Genomic DNA, 15648 nt, shown 5'->3' with positions numbered 1-15648 from the left:
TAAGGTTTAGACTTCAAAGGGAACAAACTGAATTATCAGCTCTGCGTTTTAAATATGGTCAAGAGGGTTAATTTTTTTAAAGATTTTTATTTATTTATTCATGAGAGACACACAGAGAGAGGCAGAGACACAGGCAGAGGGAGAAGCAGGCCCCCTGCGGGGAGCTCAATGCGAGACTCAATCCCAGGACCCTGGGATCACAACTTGAGCTGAAGGCAGAGATGCTCAACCGCTGAGCCCCCCAGGAATCCCAAGAGGGTTAATTTTATTGAAGAGATGAAGATCTGTAAGGATGCCCTTGTAAATGTTCAGTAATGAAGGAAGTCATGTGAGATACAAAATGATAGATTCTGACCACCAATGGAATAAGGTAGAACAGGATTGCCCTTGCTTCTAAGTGTTCATTTAGGCAACTATGTGGATTCATTTAAGAGAAATGGGAAGACAGAAAATACAAGAAGTTTAGTGATGGTGGAGATAGGGAGAAAGAGACTGACAAGCTTGTATTAAATGTATCTGGAACTATGCAACAAGCTCCCAAAAACGTAGAGCTGGACCTCGGATAAAGATCAGATCTGGTGACACAGAATTGGAAAAATAGGTAGTAATTCAAATTGTTAGAGAAAAATTATATGTGGAGAGAGAATAAAAAGAAGGCAGCTTAGCAGATAGACTAGAACTAGAAAGAAAAATGAAACATTAAAAAAAATAAGTCATGAAAGAAATAAAGAGGCAGGAAGAGAGCCATGAAATAACTTAGATGCTGTGGAGTTCGCAGGAGGTGAGGGATGTAAGAATCCAGGATGGTATGAAACCCGCAGAGTAGTGAAAGCACTATGTTTGTAAAGGGGCTAATGAATATGGCAATCGGGTGGCTATCAGAAGTATAGTTTTATTGGCAGCGAACAAAAGAGAAATGTAACAGTTCAAGGATGAAGAAGAAGTAAGGATTTGAGAGGACTTCCTGGGTTAGAATCCTGAGTCTCCTCCTTAATATCCATAGGATCTTGTATTATTGACTAAACACCTCTCAAAATCTTATGGGTCAAAAAATTTTTCTTTTTTTTTTAATTTTTATTTATTTATGATAGTCAGAGAGAGAGAGAGAGAGAGAGAGGCAGAGGCACAGGTAGAGGGAGAAGCAGGCTCCATGCACCAGGAGCCCGACATGGGATTCGATCCCGGGTCTCCAGGATCAGGCCTGGGCCAAAGGCAGGCACTAAACCGCTGCGCCACCCGGGGTTCCCCAAAAAATTTTTCAAAAAATTATTGAGTAATTGAATAGATAATGCAACCAAGTGCCCAGAATATAATAGATGCTTAATAAAAATGTTAATTATCTGTCATAATCATTGTCATTCTCTTTTCAATAAAATTTGCCCAAGTCAGTGACATTTTAGGACCAAAGTATTTGGGTTAATTCTTCATCCCTTTCCCTTCTCATTTTTAGTCTAATTTTGATTTTTATGTCTATTTCAATATTTATTTACTTATTTTTATTTATCTGCTATTTATTGAATGCCTGTAATGAAGCTGAGCTTTATGATATAATAAAGAAAAGATAAACAATATGTCCTTGCCATTGTTATGAAGAAAAAAATAATAATTGTACACTAAGTCCCAGGCCACATGTTTAAAATGAGAAAGAAAAACAGCCCTTAACATCCAGGCTTTGACCTAGCATCACTGCTAGGAATTGGTGTTCCCTTGTTGAAAATAAGAAATTTTACAAAACATCAACATCAGACAAGGTTACTCTGTGACCGTGATGGCTCAAGACAAAAACAAGAACATTCTACTATCGTGTCTGAACGTAGACAAAACATCAACACCGTTCAAACCACAAAATTCCAAACATTCGCACTTTAGCTATTAGAGAGACTATTAGATGGAGAGAGACCGCTGCTTATTTATCAATTAAATTTTAGCTTTGCTCTAGTCTCAATCTATAGATAAGATTTGTTGAGCTATCCCATATTCAATTTTTCCTGCTTTCTGTAAGCTCCCAATTCAGAATGAGCCCCAGCTTCATCAGGCTGTCCCAGAAATCACCCCACCAAAGCCTCAATCCTCTAAGTCCTTTCTAGCATCTCGTTGAAGCACCCCATGGTTGTGCCTCAAGTGCGTTCTCATTAACTGCAATGAGTAATAGAGCCAACTTCCTCGACTATGGGTGACTTCCTGGTAGCTTTTGGCTACAGAGCATTGATAACAAACAGAAAATATGGTGGGCATGTGGTAAACATGTTTCAGGATCAAACATGCTGCTCAGGATAGTTACCATATATCAGATCAGTATTTTTAAGGTCTGAGGCACATTTTAGGATATATCTACACTATTGCGTGAAGTCTTCTCTCTGGTATATGGTACTAGGCCTTATTGGTTTAAGACTTTACACACTACATGTATTTTATCCTCAAATAGCACTACCTTTTCAATGAATTGCAACAAACAGAAAGTGAATTTTCTAAGTATTGTCATATATTGACAACAAAGACAAATATCTCAGTGAAGGGAGCTAAACATTTTTTTTTTTTTTTTTTTTTGGTCTGAGTCTTAAGGAAGTTGACTGAATAGGAGTGCGCATCAACCTTAGAGTTGTAGCCACAACATTTCTGAACCTTGTGCGCAGATTAAGGGTCTTCATCTCTGAATCTGAGGAATGAAGAATAAACCAAAAGACGGGTGTGAATGAAAAAAAAAGTTAGGTTGACTTTGGAGTAGGGAAGGAATTGACACGCCAAATCACACCTTCCTTTTTTCCTCATCTCCTGTTCACTTTAAATTGAGCGCTTTAATTTCCTTGTCACACCTTCATTCTTTTTTTCTTTCATTCTTTTTTAAACAATATGAATGGAGCTTAAAATATCATAATGCAAAGCAACTTTCTAGTTCCTGCTAATAAATCTGCTTTTCCGTCATGACATCTGCTTACCAACGTACAAAAGAAAGCTCCATATTTTAAGACATAAACAGAATTAAGATTGTGAGGTGATACTATGATTATACAAAGCGTATACTTGGAAAAAATATTGAAAACTATAAAATGTTATTGTGTTTTTTTGTGTGTTTTGCAGTTTAAAAAGGTGAGATTATTCTTAAAACTAAAACTACAAAAATACCCATTACTTATATATGAAGTAATATTTTCCATGCTGTCCAAATATGATCTTAGAGTGATTTTTTTCAGCTTGCTAAAAACAAATGAAACATTAATTATTATGTCCCTGATGCCTAAAACAATTTAGCTACTTTACCAAAATGCCTTTTGGGCAAATCACCCCAGTGATTCTATGATTAACATAAATGCTGCATATAGGCAATTTTTGCTTTAGCTTGCAGATTACATTATTAATTTCACATAGATTCTTTATCCTAAAATCAACCTACCTATGTTTTCTCTTTCTATCCAAATATTCAAAATTAATCAACTCTCTGAAGCATCATCTTTAGTGACATGACAGTAATGTGTCTGCCATAACCAATCAGGTGAAACATCATTGTAAGGCAGGTGTTTCAAAGATAGGACTTTAAAAATTAATGAGCAAAGGGAGTAAAACATGTACATTTTCAACCTTTCTTTTCTTTGAAGGATCTAAAGAGGACAGATACGAAAACTCAGTGTTCTTCAAAGGTAGTTATTTAAATTTCAAATGGACTGTTTTACATTGCTAAATTTTAGATAAAATTAAGTATCATGCAGTCATGTATCAATGTCTTTTAAAGTAAAAAAATATCCCTCTGTAATCTATTTTTTTATTTCAGTTCCCTCTAACCTTCGATGTATTATTTTTTTCACATTCAATACACTCTTCATCCTATCAAAATCTCCAAACTTGTTACCCTTCTCAGATTTATATCATTAGAGGCACATGAATATATACTAAGATAGCCACCAGCAATGTGTTTGTAACTGTTCAGCATGCTATAGTTTCCTATCCTTTTATTATTAACCTACTTGCATATTTGCATTTGAAGTTCATTTTTTTTTGGAGGCAGCACACAGTTATGCAGTACTTTTTATTCAATCTAACAAGCTCTGCCCTTTGATTTTTGTTTATACTATTTATATATAGCCTGATTATTTTTTTTTAAAGATTTTATTTATTCATTCATGAGACACACACACACAGAGGCAGAGACACAGGCAGAGGGAGAAGCAGGCTCCACGCAGGGAGCCTGACGTGGGACTCGATCCTCGGTCTCCAGGGTCACACCCTGGGTGGAAGGCTGCGCTAAACTGCTGAGCCACCCGGGCTGCCCTATAGAGCCTAATTATTGATATGGCTAAGTATATATCTAATATCCTGCTATACATTTTCGACTGGTTCCCTCTTTTTTTTTGTTCCATTTTTTCTTTTTCTTTTTTTTCTGGTTTGTCCTGCACTGTCTTTTTTATTACTTTTATTTACCTCCCACGTTGGGTTACCAACTAAAACGGTGTATTATTTTATTTGTTGCTTCAGAATCAATATTATCCATTTTTAATGTATCACAATCTATCTTCAAGTGATATTAACCATTTTAGGTATAAGCACATTAAAATAGTATACTGTATACTATTTCTTCATTATAATTCATCCATTTCTACTTTGTGTTCTATTGCAGCCATATGTTTTACTTTCACATTTTATAAACCACAAATCTATTATTATTTAGTTGCCACTTTTTAATGAGATTTAAATAAAAAGAAAAAAGCCTATATCCATCCATATAATTACCATTTCTGATGATCAGTGTCCTCTGCATAGATCCATACTTCCATGTGGCATCATTTGTCCTTCTTCCTGAAGAACTTCATTAAGTATTTTAATGTGGATATGCTGTTGATAAATTCTTTCAACTTTTGTATGTGCATGAGGGTATTTCACCTTCTTTTAGAAAAAGACATTTGTGTTAGGTATAAAATCCTTTTTAGACAGTATGTCTTAGGACTTTAAATATGTGGATTCTTAGTCTCTCTTCTGGCATTCTTTTGTCTGAAATCAGTTGTCATCTTGTCTTTGTTCCTTAGATCATAGTATAACTTTTTCTCTGGCTGCTTTTAAGATCTCCTGTTTATCACTGTTACCAAGCAATTTAATTAAGATATACCTTAGTTTAATTTTTTCATGTTTTATCAAATTTGAAATTTTTCAGCCATTGTTTCTTCAAATATTTTTTCTGTACCTTTCTTTTTCCTTTATTGCAGGTACTCCATTTAAGCAGATATTAAGCTGAGTAAGATTCATCCACTTCTCACTGATGGTTCTTCATTGTCGTTATTTTCTTTTCTCCATGTTTCATTGTAGAGGATTTCTATTACAATGACTTCAAATTCAATATTTTCTGTAATAATTAATCTGACTTTAATCTCATCCATTTTTCAGCATACACTTATATAGATTTTATCTCTGAAATTTTTATTTGAATTTTATGTCTTACTTATGTCAACACATACTTTTGAACATATGAAATGCAAGCATAATAATGGTTTAAATGTCCCTTCCTGCTATTTCTAAACTAGGCATAAGTTCTAGGTATATTTTGACTGATTGCCTTTTCTCTCCATTATGGAGTACACTTTTCCTGCTTTATGTGCCTTTTCAATTTTTATCAGATGTTAGACATTGCGCATTTTATTTTACTGTGTACTGGATAGTTTTATTTCCCAACAAATATTCTCTAGTTTTATTCTGGGACATAGTTACGTAGAAATTATTTACTCTGTCCTGCTTTTAAGTGAGAATAAAACAGTACTCATTCTAGAGCTAATTACTCCCTTCTGCATAGTCTGCATAGTCTACCCAAATCCCCATGAAACGTAAAGTTTTTCAGTCTGTCTGGTGTAAAGAGGTACCATTCCAATCCTGGAGAGTACTGAGCACTGTTACTCTAATGCTTTCAGGTGGTTCTTTCCCCTAGGTCAGGTAGTTTTCTCACACAAACGCACTAATTAGTACTGAGCTAAGTATTCAAGAGGGTGGCATCTGCAGATTTCCAGAACTCTCTCAGGGTAGCTCTTTCCTTCCTGATATTCTATCTTGTGAACTATGGTCACCCCGTCCTTCCAAACTCTCAGCTCCATGTCCTTAACTCAGGAAGTCCATTGGTTTCCACCCGGCGTTCCCCTCCCCACACCATTGCCTAAGAAAACTTTTAAGGCTATAATCGAGGCAATCTGGGTTCCCCTCATTTGTTTCCCATCCTTGCACAATCACTCTTCTTCACTGCCCGATAGCCAGGTCTTTCCAACTGGGCTCTGTGCTGAGCATGGAGCCTGTTTGAGATTCTCTTCCTCCCTCTGCAACCCGCCCCCCCTACCACCCACCCAGTTCTCAGTCTCTCTTTTTCTAAAAAAACAATAATAATAATAATAATTAATTTCAAAAAATTAAAAGGCCAGGTGCCTAGGTGGTGCAGTTAGTTGAGTATCCAACTCTTGGTTTTGGCTGACTCAGGTCATGATCTCAGTGTCATGAGATCCAGTCCAATACTGGGCTCCAGACTCAGCAGATTCTCTTTCCCTTTGCTACTCCTGTTCATGTTCATTCTCTCTCTCTCCCTCTCTCTCAAATAAATTTATTTATTTATTTAATGAGAAAGAAATAGCAGCCTAGGGGGAAATATTCACAATGCATATAGTTGGCAAAGTAATTGCACCACAAATATATAAATATCTCCTTAGTTAGTCATCAGAGAAAATCAAATTAGAATCAAAACAATGTGCCACTTTATACCCATTAATTTTTAAATTGATAATGCCAACGATGCAGAGTAACTGGAGCATACACATTTTCCTGTTGGAAGTATAAAATCTAATCAATTTGGAAAGTTATTTGGTAGGTTCTTATAACTCAGATATGAGTTATAATCCTATATGAGGGTAGCCTGGGTGGCTCAGCAGTTTAGCGCCACCTTTGGCCCAGGGCCTGATCCTGGAGACACAGGATCAAGTCCCATGTCGGGCTCCCTGCATGGAGCCTGCTTCTCACTCTGCCTGTGTCTCTGCCTCACTCTCTCTCTCTCTCTCTCTCTCTCATGAATAAATAAAATCTTTAAAAAAAAACCCAATATGAGTTATAATTCACTGTTATTAAGAGATAAATGAAAACATATGTCCATAGAAGGCTAGTGTAAGAATGTTAATAACAGTTTTATTCATAATAGAGAAAATTGGAAACAATCCATGTACTCATCAACATGTGAATGCTAATAGGGATATATTTATAAATGAAAATATTACTTAATGATACAAATAAACTATTGATATAAGAAAAATAAGTTAACCTCAAAAATAGTGTATGACTGAAAGAAGCAACATGCAAAAGAGTACATACATATATGAAATTTCTTTTTTTAAAGATTTATTTTATAGAGAGCATTAGCTGGAGGGGCAGAGGAAGAGGGAGAGAGAATGCCAAGCAGACTCTATCCTGAGTACAGAGCCCAACATGGGGCTTGATCTCATGATCCTGAGATCAGATCTGGTCAATTGGACCAGGTACGACCAAGAGTCGGACACAACTGATTGTCCCACATATATGAAATTTCTAAGCAATAGTAATAGAAATTAGTGGTTTTTTTGTGGTAGAGAATTAACTGCAAGTACTCATGAAGGAACTTTCTGGAGTAATGTCAATATTCAATTTACTTATTTCAGCAACAATTACATGAATATATATGTCAAAATTTCCTAATTTAATACTGAAAACTTGAGCACATTATTTTATCTAAATTGTGCCCCCCAAAAAGGGTTCGTTAAAAATATTTAGCTACAAAGCTTTCATTGTAAATCTGGAGCTACTCTGGTGGCTAATACTGTTGATATTTAGTAGATATATGGCTTAACATTACTTAGTGTTAATCTTTAAAACATCTTAAAGAATACAGCATTTTAAAGGGCTAAAAATAGCATATTTAAAACTGTATCTCCATAAATTTTAGGTAAATATAAATGCAGGACATTTTCAAATCATCTACAGGATAAAGTTCAAACAAAGTAAAAATGACACATAAAAAAAATCACCATTCAAAGGAATTATTTCCAGAGGCTTTTATTTATAACCTATATTTGACTGCTTGACATCTATTGTCACTTTCCTTAGATCCACTCTCTTTCAAATATTGTGTTCAGAGCAGAATTTTATATTTCTCATATGTTGAGGTCATTCTCAGTGCATCCTAAGATGTGTACATCTCTCACTCTATTTAGGAAAATGAATCATTCTTCTGGAAAGATAACTGAAATTGGTGCTAATTTTACATCAATATGTTCCCCCTTTGAGATGAAACACTTGGTACATCATGTATTGTTTACTCTTAATGTGAGAAATATGAAACATTATTTACTTTTAACTTGAGACTAACAATAAAACCTAGATGCCTACCTCAATATCTGGAGACATAACAACTGTCACTGAGATTCCTAGAACCCTAGGGTATAACCTGTCTTTCTAGCTTATTGGTCACCTTACCTATTACCTTTACAGAATGGTGACTTACTCTTCCTCCATAATCCACAAGGTGGGGTAGGGCAGGGGTGTTAAGAGAGAGGGAGGGGAGAATTCATGCTTCTAGATTTATTCCATAAATATTATAAAATTGCTAGCCTAAAACATGGAAAACCAGGAAGAGATTCAGAACCATTCTAAAGATATTTAACATAATTTCAGGGTCATTCACTCTCTATGGTATAGTTTTTTGGGGTCTGTTTGGTTTTTCAACTCTGAGTTTAACTGAATACCTGGCAGTTTTGCTTCTCTCACCCGCTCATAATGCCTTATAGTAAAATTGCAACCACGCTGAAATTTAGGTCAACTATTGACAGGCATGTAATATGTCAGTAGCCTATGAAAATAGCAGTTACCAGTATTTGAAATTTATCATCACCATGAACAGTATATACGAGCTTGTCTGCTATAGAAACCATGTTTTATTATTTTAAACTTTCCAGAGCTTCTGGTATAGAGCTGAATGCACAGGCTGTCTTATTGCTTCTTGATTTAAGCATTTATATATAGACTGCAAAACTGGCCCCCAATTTTCACCTTTCTCTGTACCCTCTGCCATTGCTATGTAACTTTGTAGTGTCCTGTCATTCTGATTCTAGGCCTAGCCATGTGAACTCCTTTAGATGGTGGGATGTTGGTAAATGTACATACAGTGATTTTAAAAAATGCTTACACATTTGCACTTGCCTTCTTATGCTCTTGTGTTTGCCACACTTCTGTGAATATGTCAAGAATAGCCAAAACAGATTCTGGCTTAGCTTGAACGAAATGAATTAGGGAGTAAAGCTGACTATTCTGGTCACCCCAGCAACCTAAAGCAACCAATAGTCAGTGAACCTCTTGAATTTTGATCAAGCCCAGCCTTGATCAGCAGAAGCATCTCACCACTCCCCAGCCGACTCCAAATGTGCAATTAATCAATGTTTATTGTTCTACGCCGATGAGGTTTATAGTGGCTTGTTACTCAGCACTGTTGTGGCAATTGATTACTCATACAGGTACAGAGACATTCAGGTTTATTTTTTATTTTGATAGGAATAGAAAAAAGGTGAGAAATTTTCTAATAGAAAAGATTAAAAAACTCTTACATATTTTGAAATGTTTATTTGCATTTAAAAGATCTAATTCCATGTCTATATATTAATCTACATTTAGAGTATTTCCTAAAGTGTCAACAACATAGTAACTATTGAAAATGATGAGAAGCCTGCCAATATTTCAGATAAGACTGGGAAAAAAAAAACAAACAAAGAATTGCATTCTAGTGAAGGAAAAAGACTCATCGAGTAGCCAGGAGGTATATAGTTTTCCAGAAACAGACTTAATGTAGAAGATAATGTGTGTTTCCTCTGTTGCTCCAGAGAGAATATAGGCAAGCCTGTGCAACTATCATAGGAAGATAGCAATCAGATGATACAAGTACTAAGTATTTTGAACTCTAAAAACAAAATGTTCTCAGAAATTGAATATAAAAGGAGTTTGCCCAAATCGGGTTCAGCTTCAATAATCCAAGCCCAATTTTGTTTTGTTTATTTTTATAAGCAATGACGTAGAAGAATAGAGAGACTAAGAGAGAATTCAGTGGCTCAAAAAACTATAATGCAAAGTTCAAATATCGCCACACTGTGTCAGCTGTAGATGACCAGGGCAATTCCAGTTTTGCCTCAAATCAAACATCTTTCTTTTCTTTCTTTCTTTTTCTCTTTCTTTCTTTCTTTCTTTCTTTCTTTCTTTCTTTCTTTCTATCAAGCATCTTTCAAGAGGAGAATGCTGTTTTGTTTTTTAAAATCTTCTTTCCTGAGGCAGAAATGATGGGTAGTGCTAATGTCCAATTCCAGTGCCTTTATATCTTTCAAGGTTTATTCAAAACTAATTAATAGCAAAAATAAAAATCTAACTAGTATAATTTTTGAAAAAACAATTTTTGGGCAGGCAGGGGGATGCCTGGGTGGCTCAGTGGTTGAGCATCTATCTTCGGCTCATGGCATGATCCCAGGGGAGCCTGCTTCTCCATCGGCCTATGTCTGTACCTCTCTCTGTGTGTCTCTCATGAGTAAAATAAATAAAATCTTAATTTTTTTTCTAGGAATTGGTAATTATTTGCAAAGTTCCATTTGCTGTAATAGGAAATATATTTCTGAGAAAAATGCACATAGATGATGATGTTATTTACTGGATAACTGGAATTAACAATCATGTCTTCTTTCATACTTTTCCCTGAGAAAAAAACAAATTACAAGATGAGGTTTAAGAAATTACAGGACTATAAAAGGTAATTTGAGCAGAGGTATCCTAGAATCATGACTAATAATTTGTTAGGAATATTTTTTTAAATTATTCATGCAGGTAAGATATGAGATTGAAACCATCCCTAAGATTTTTTTTTTTACTTTAAAATTAGGCTAGAATAAAATACATAAACATCATATTTTACTTTGTAAGAATACTACATAGAGGACTGTGTACTTATTTAATCTATTTACCATGGAAAAAACTACAAATTTGAATCTCTCCTAGATGTCCAAGTGAGAATACTTGCTCTGCTTTACAAACAGGGCTTAGTCATGAAGACCTGGTTGTAATGAAAAGTATCTTAGGAAATGTATTTGTGTGGGAGAATAAAAAAGGAGCTGATTAAGATCCAGATGTGGTCGCAATGAGAGAGGGAGAGTAAATCTCTACTTAAACTATCGCTAGCAGTTCTCACTCTTGGGAAACATGCATTTCAAGCAAATGCATGTGGTGGCAACATTAATGCACTAAAAGTTTCCACTTAGTTGCATTTTAACATGTTAATAATAAATAAGTATATTCAACTTACCTGCTATGCTGTACTTACTTTGCTTTCAAGTTTTCTAAATATTTGGGAGCATATTAAATATCTCTTTCTTTCTTAAAATGTAATTCTGGATTTGGCAAAGAACAGGAGACAGCCTCACCCATGTGTCTTGAGTTCTGGTCTAGAATAAGACTACTACATGGAATGTTAGACATAGAGAGGACTTGTGGATATCCTCAAATATCTTGGGGAAGGAAAGGCAGTAAACTATCCCGTAGACCACTAGAAGAGTACAGGAGGTATTGATGGCAAACCAGTAACTCAAGTGGATTTGGGAATCGTGTTAAAGAATGTAGCTGAGCATCATCAAGATCCAAAGACAGATGACGGATCTACTGGCAAGGGCCAATATGAAGAGGTGCTAATGACTAACATTCATAGTTGGGTAATACTGCAGAATGAGCGTGGATATATCCCTTCATGAAACACCACAATGTCATGAAATCTATGGGACATAGTCTCTACAACAGGAAAAAAAATTTAAAAAGAGGAAAATGCCTGAATTTACACTACCTTACCAATGAATTTTCTTAAAAGCTATTAGGAAGGGTTTGTTTTGTTTTGTTTTTGTTTTTGTTCTTTGTTTTGGTTTGGGTTTTTTGCCACTAAGTGGAACAGGGCCCAAGGCAGAGATTAAGCTTGGTTTTCAGAAAAATTTAAAAAGCAATATTTTTTGTATTACTGACTTTGTGGGCCATAAAAATGTTCAAATACTTTTTTAGTGTTATATTTTTTATTTACTACAGTTCTGGGAAGTTATATACCCATTTCTAGAAAATAATATATATTTAGTGTGATATACCTTTAGTATATTGGCTAGTGATATGAAAAATGATAAAAATTCACTGCCTTCTATTTCTCGATTTCTATAATGTTCTTCACAGAGTCAACACTATTAACTATAATTGAAGTAGAGTGCTATAATCACTCCAAATCCCTCCTTCCAATTCATCATTCTTTTACTTTTTAGTGCCTCTCATCTTCTCTACTATAATAGGGAGAGAAGGAAATAAAAATGAAATCATTAAAGCTCAACAGGAAGATGTTTAAAGGAAAGAAATTTAAACAATATGGAAGCTCTGATCATGGGGTAATGAATAGGGTGACAGAAATTAAGAATTTTATCCATATGATAAAAATAGTTGGATGTCTCTCTGTAAATATCAGAAGACCTGAATCAAAATATCTTAAAATAATAAGGTGATTTATTACTTCATAGATTAGTAAGTACTAAGAGCAGTTCTGGGGAAGGATGCGGTTCATTCTTTCTCCCTGTCACCTTCAGTATTTGGACATAGTTATCTCAAGACTCAGAAGATGGTCACTGGAGCCCAGAGTATTGCCCACTGAAATAATCATGTCCTGTGAGAAAAAAGAAAACCACTTCTTCCTAATTTCCTTAGTCCCTTTCTCTCTTCTTTCTCTCTCCCTCTATACCCTGACTTCTCTCCAATGGAAGTCCTTACCGAGAGTCTTTCAGTAAATTGTGACACATACTTCTGCCTAAGCCCTAAAAGGAAAGAAAGTGAATTGAATTTCCACAAGTGGGGTGAGGTGGGGAGTGGCAGGGAGCCATATGACTGGACATTGTTTGGCTGAAAGGTAGCAATGCTCCTTTCTTTGACCTTGAGAGTAATAAAGGCTCCTGTGTTTTCTGTACACACAAATGCGGGTAACACTTACTTATTCTATCTTTAAAGATTCTTTGGAGTGGAACAATACTGTATAAAGTAGAAATGTGTCAAGGATCAAGGAGAACTAGCAATTCTAGACTCAGATTGTCAGATGATAACCGAAAAGCACATTATATTCTCTCTGGAAAGTACAGTGATAGCAATTATTTCATATAGCTATAGGAAAATGAATGTACAGCTGTTTTCAACTGCTGCTTTCCTAACAGTCCAACAAAATTAGAGTTACAAGAACAAGTTCACTATCAGAATTCACATAGAAGAACAAATAGGCGTTGGTATATTAATACAAGCTTGTTCACATACTTCCTACATTGAATGATTAGAAGTTACTTACTAAACCACTAAAAAAACAAAAAAAAAAACAAAAAAACTCATTGAAAGATGCATGACTTAATATTTTAGTATGTCCATATTGCATTATGAAAAGAGGCTATAATTTTGCATTAATTTTCTTAGTCTAAGGCAAAGAAATTGCTTTGTATATTAAATAAATGTATTCAGGGATGACATTTACTACATAATTGATATCTTGAACATTATCATAGAAGTGACCACATTCTAAAATGCGATCTCGAGCTTTTAATTTGCTATATCACACAGCAGAAGAAAGTGGTAGAAGAAAATATAGGAGATGAATTACCCCAAAAAAGGTCAGTTATCATTCTATTGACATGTTTGGTCACCTGAAAAATACTATTTGATTTTTAAAAACAACAAGGGGCACCTGAGTGGCTCAGTTGGTTGAGCATCTGACTCTTCCTTTCCACTCAGGTCAGGATCTCATGGGTGGTGGGATCCAGCCCTGTGTCGGGTTCCTCACTCAGCCAGGAGTTTACTTGAAATTCTCTCTCTGCCCCTCCACCCATTTGCTCTAGAGAGAACGTCTGCTCTCTCTCTCTCTCTCTCTCTCTTTAAAATAAATAAATCTTTAAAAACAATAACAATGACAATAACAGAAAAATCAGCTGCACCATGAAAGTAACATACTGAATACTTAAGGAAAAAAAAATTTCTTTATTTGATATTTTTACCACGATTCCCAGGTAGAATGTAATTGCATTTAAAGCCTATTAGCAAAGGAGGCTTTGTATACTGCAGTGTGGCATTCCTGAAGAGCCAGACACGAGATAAAATTCCAGTGGCTCTCAAACAGCAGGAAAATAAATTAACCTAGTGGGTTGGAGAATCTCAGTTAAAGTAGACCATAATTATGAAATATATGTTATAATATTTTTATTTGCCTACAAGTGGGAAAAATGCTTTCATTAGAAATCACTGTTTAAAGCTAATCAATTGTTATGAAATAGAAACAAACTCTTTCATAGAGAGGGCAGGGGCACAGATGTATAAGCAAAGGTATGAGCTTCAACTCTTAGGGGACACATTTCTTTAAAAGTTTCTAGATCTGTTTCTATCACATTAGACTAAAAAAAAAAAAAAAAACCTATAATTCCAAAAAAAAAAAAAACTTTTTTATTCCAAGGAGGATAAAGAGAAGATGTAACTTTTCAAAATATGTAATAGAGCTAACTTAGAAAGATTTCCAGTGGACTTTTTTTTTTAATAATTCTGAAAATGCATGCATGTGACCAAAGACTACTAAAAGGACTCGAGTCGATTTATAAAAAATGGCAAATATATCAAGAAAGCTAAACACTAAAGTTATTTTTGCCAAGAAAATGACAATATAAAATGTCAAAGAGAGAAAAATTTATTTCTCTTCATTATGTGAGTATAAAAAATTCCAAGAATGTTCTGGACCACTTTTGGGGAATGTGTAAAAAGGTGCTATAAGAAAGCAGAGAAAAGACACCACAACCCACTGTAGTGACAGAGAAAATGCCAACTGCTGAGTTTGTTAAGTTATGACAAGAGACATCTCAAGATAGAATTAGGGGTCTTAGAGATTAGTGAATTCGCTGTCAACAAACATGTTCAATACTAGATAGTACCAACTGCAATATGAATTGTTAAGCTAGAGGAATTTTGAATTTCCTTCCAGGGTAGAGAATCTTTGCCAGTTGCATGATTATTGATTGGTTTTTCTGAAACAATGGGAGTGTCACAATCTGTAAAAAGAGCAGTTTCCAAACTCCCCAGGCAAATGCCCATAATACCAATTATTCTGTACCTTAAATTAGGAAACTATCACATTCAAAGATGTCTCCTAACATAATTTGAGATCCTTAAAGTGTTGCTTAGCGAGCAAAATCTCTATGGATCACCACAGAATCCCATATTTTACAGGAGTAACAAACTGCAAGGTAGCAACATGCCTGAAAATCATGAGATAGAGAACCTGAAACTGCATATTCTTTTGGAATAACAAACGGCCTCTATGTGGATTCACAGTCCTTTATAGATTAGAATTTGTTATTTCTAGGAATACCGCTCATTGTCAGTGAAAGGAGAATATTCACAAAATTTCCAAGTGCTTTTCCAGTGGCCCCACCATTCTCTGTTGGAAGAGCAGCTATGATAACATCACTAAGGTATAGACGTGGTGATAGACTTACTCTTCCTATTAACAAGAAGAGTAATCAACTTCAAAAAAAAAAAAAAAAACTGATACAGGAAAAGAACCAGGCTGAATCCATCCAATGGCTCCGAAATAGCACTTTC

The sequence above is a fragment of the Vulpes vulpes genome, chromosome 3, assembly GCF_048418805.1.
Source record: "Vulpes vulpes isolate BD-2025 chromosome 3, VulVul3, whole genome shotgun sequence".
NCBI classification, from domain to species: domain Eukaryota; kingdom Metazoa; phylum Chordata; class Mammalia; order Carnivora; family Canidae; genus Vulpes; species Vulpes vulpes.
This window is presented reverse-complemented; position numbering follows the sequence as displayed.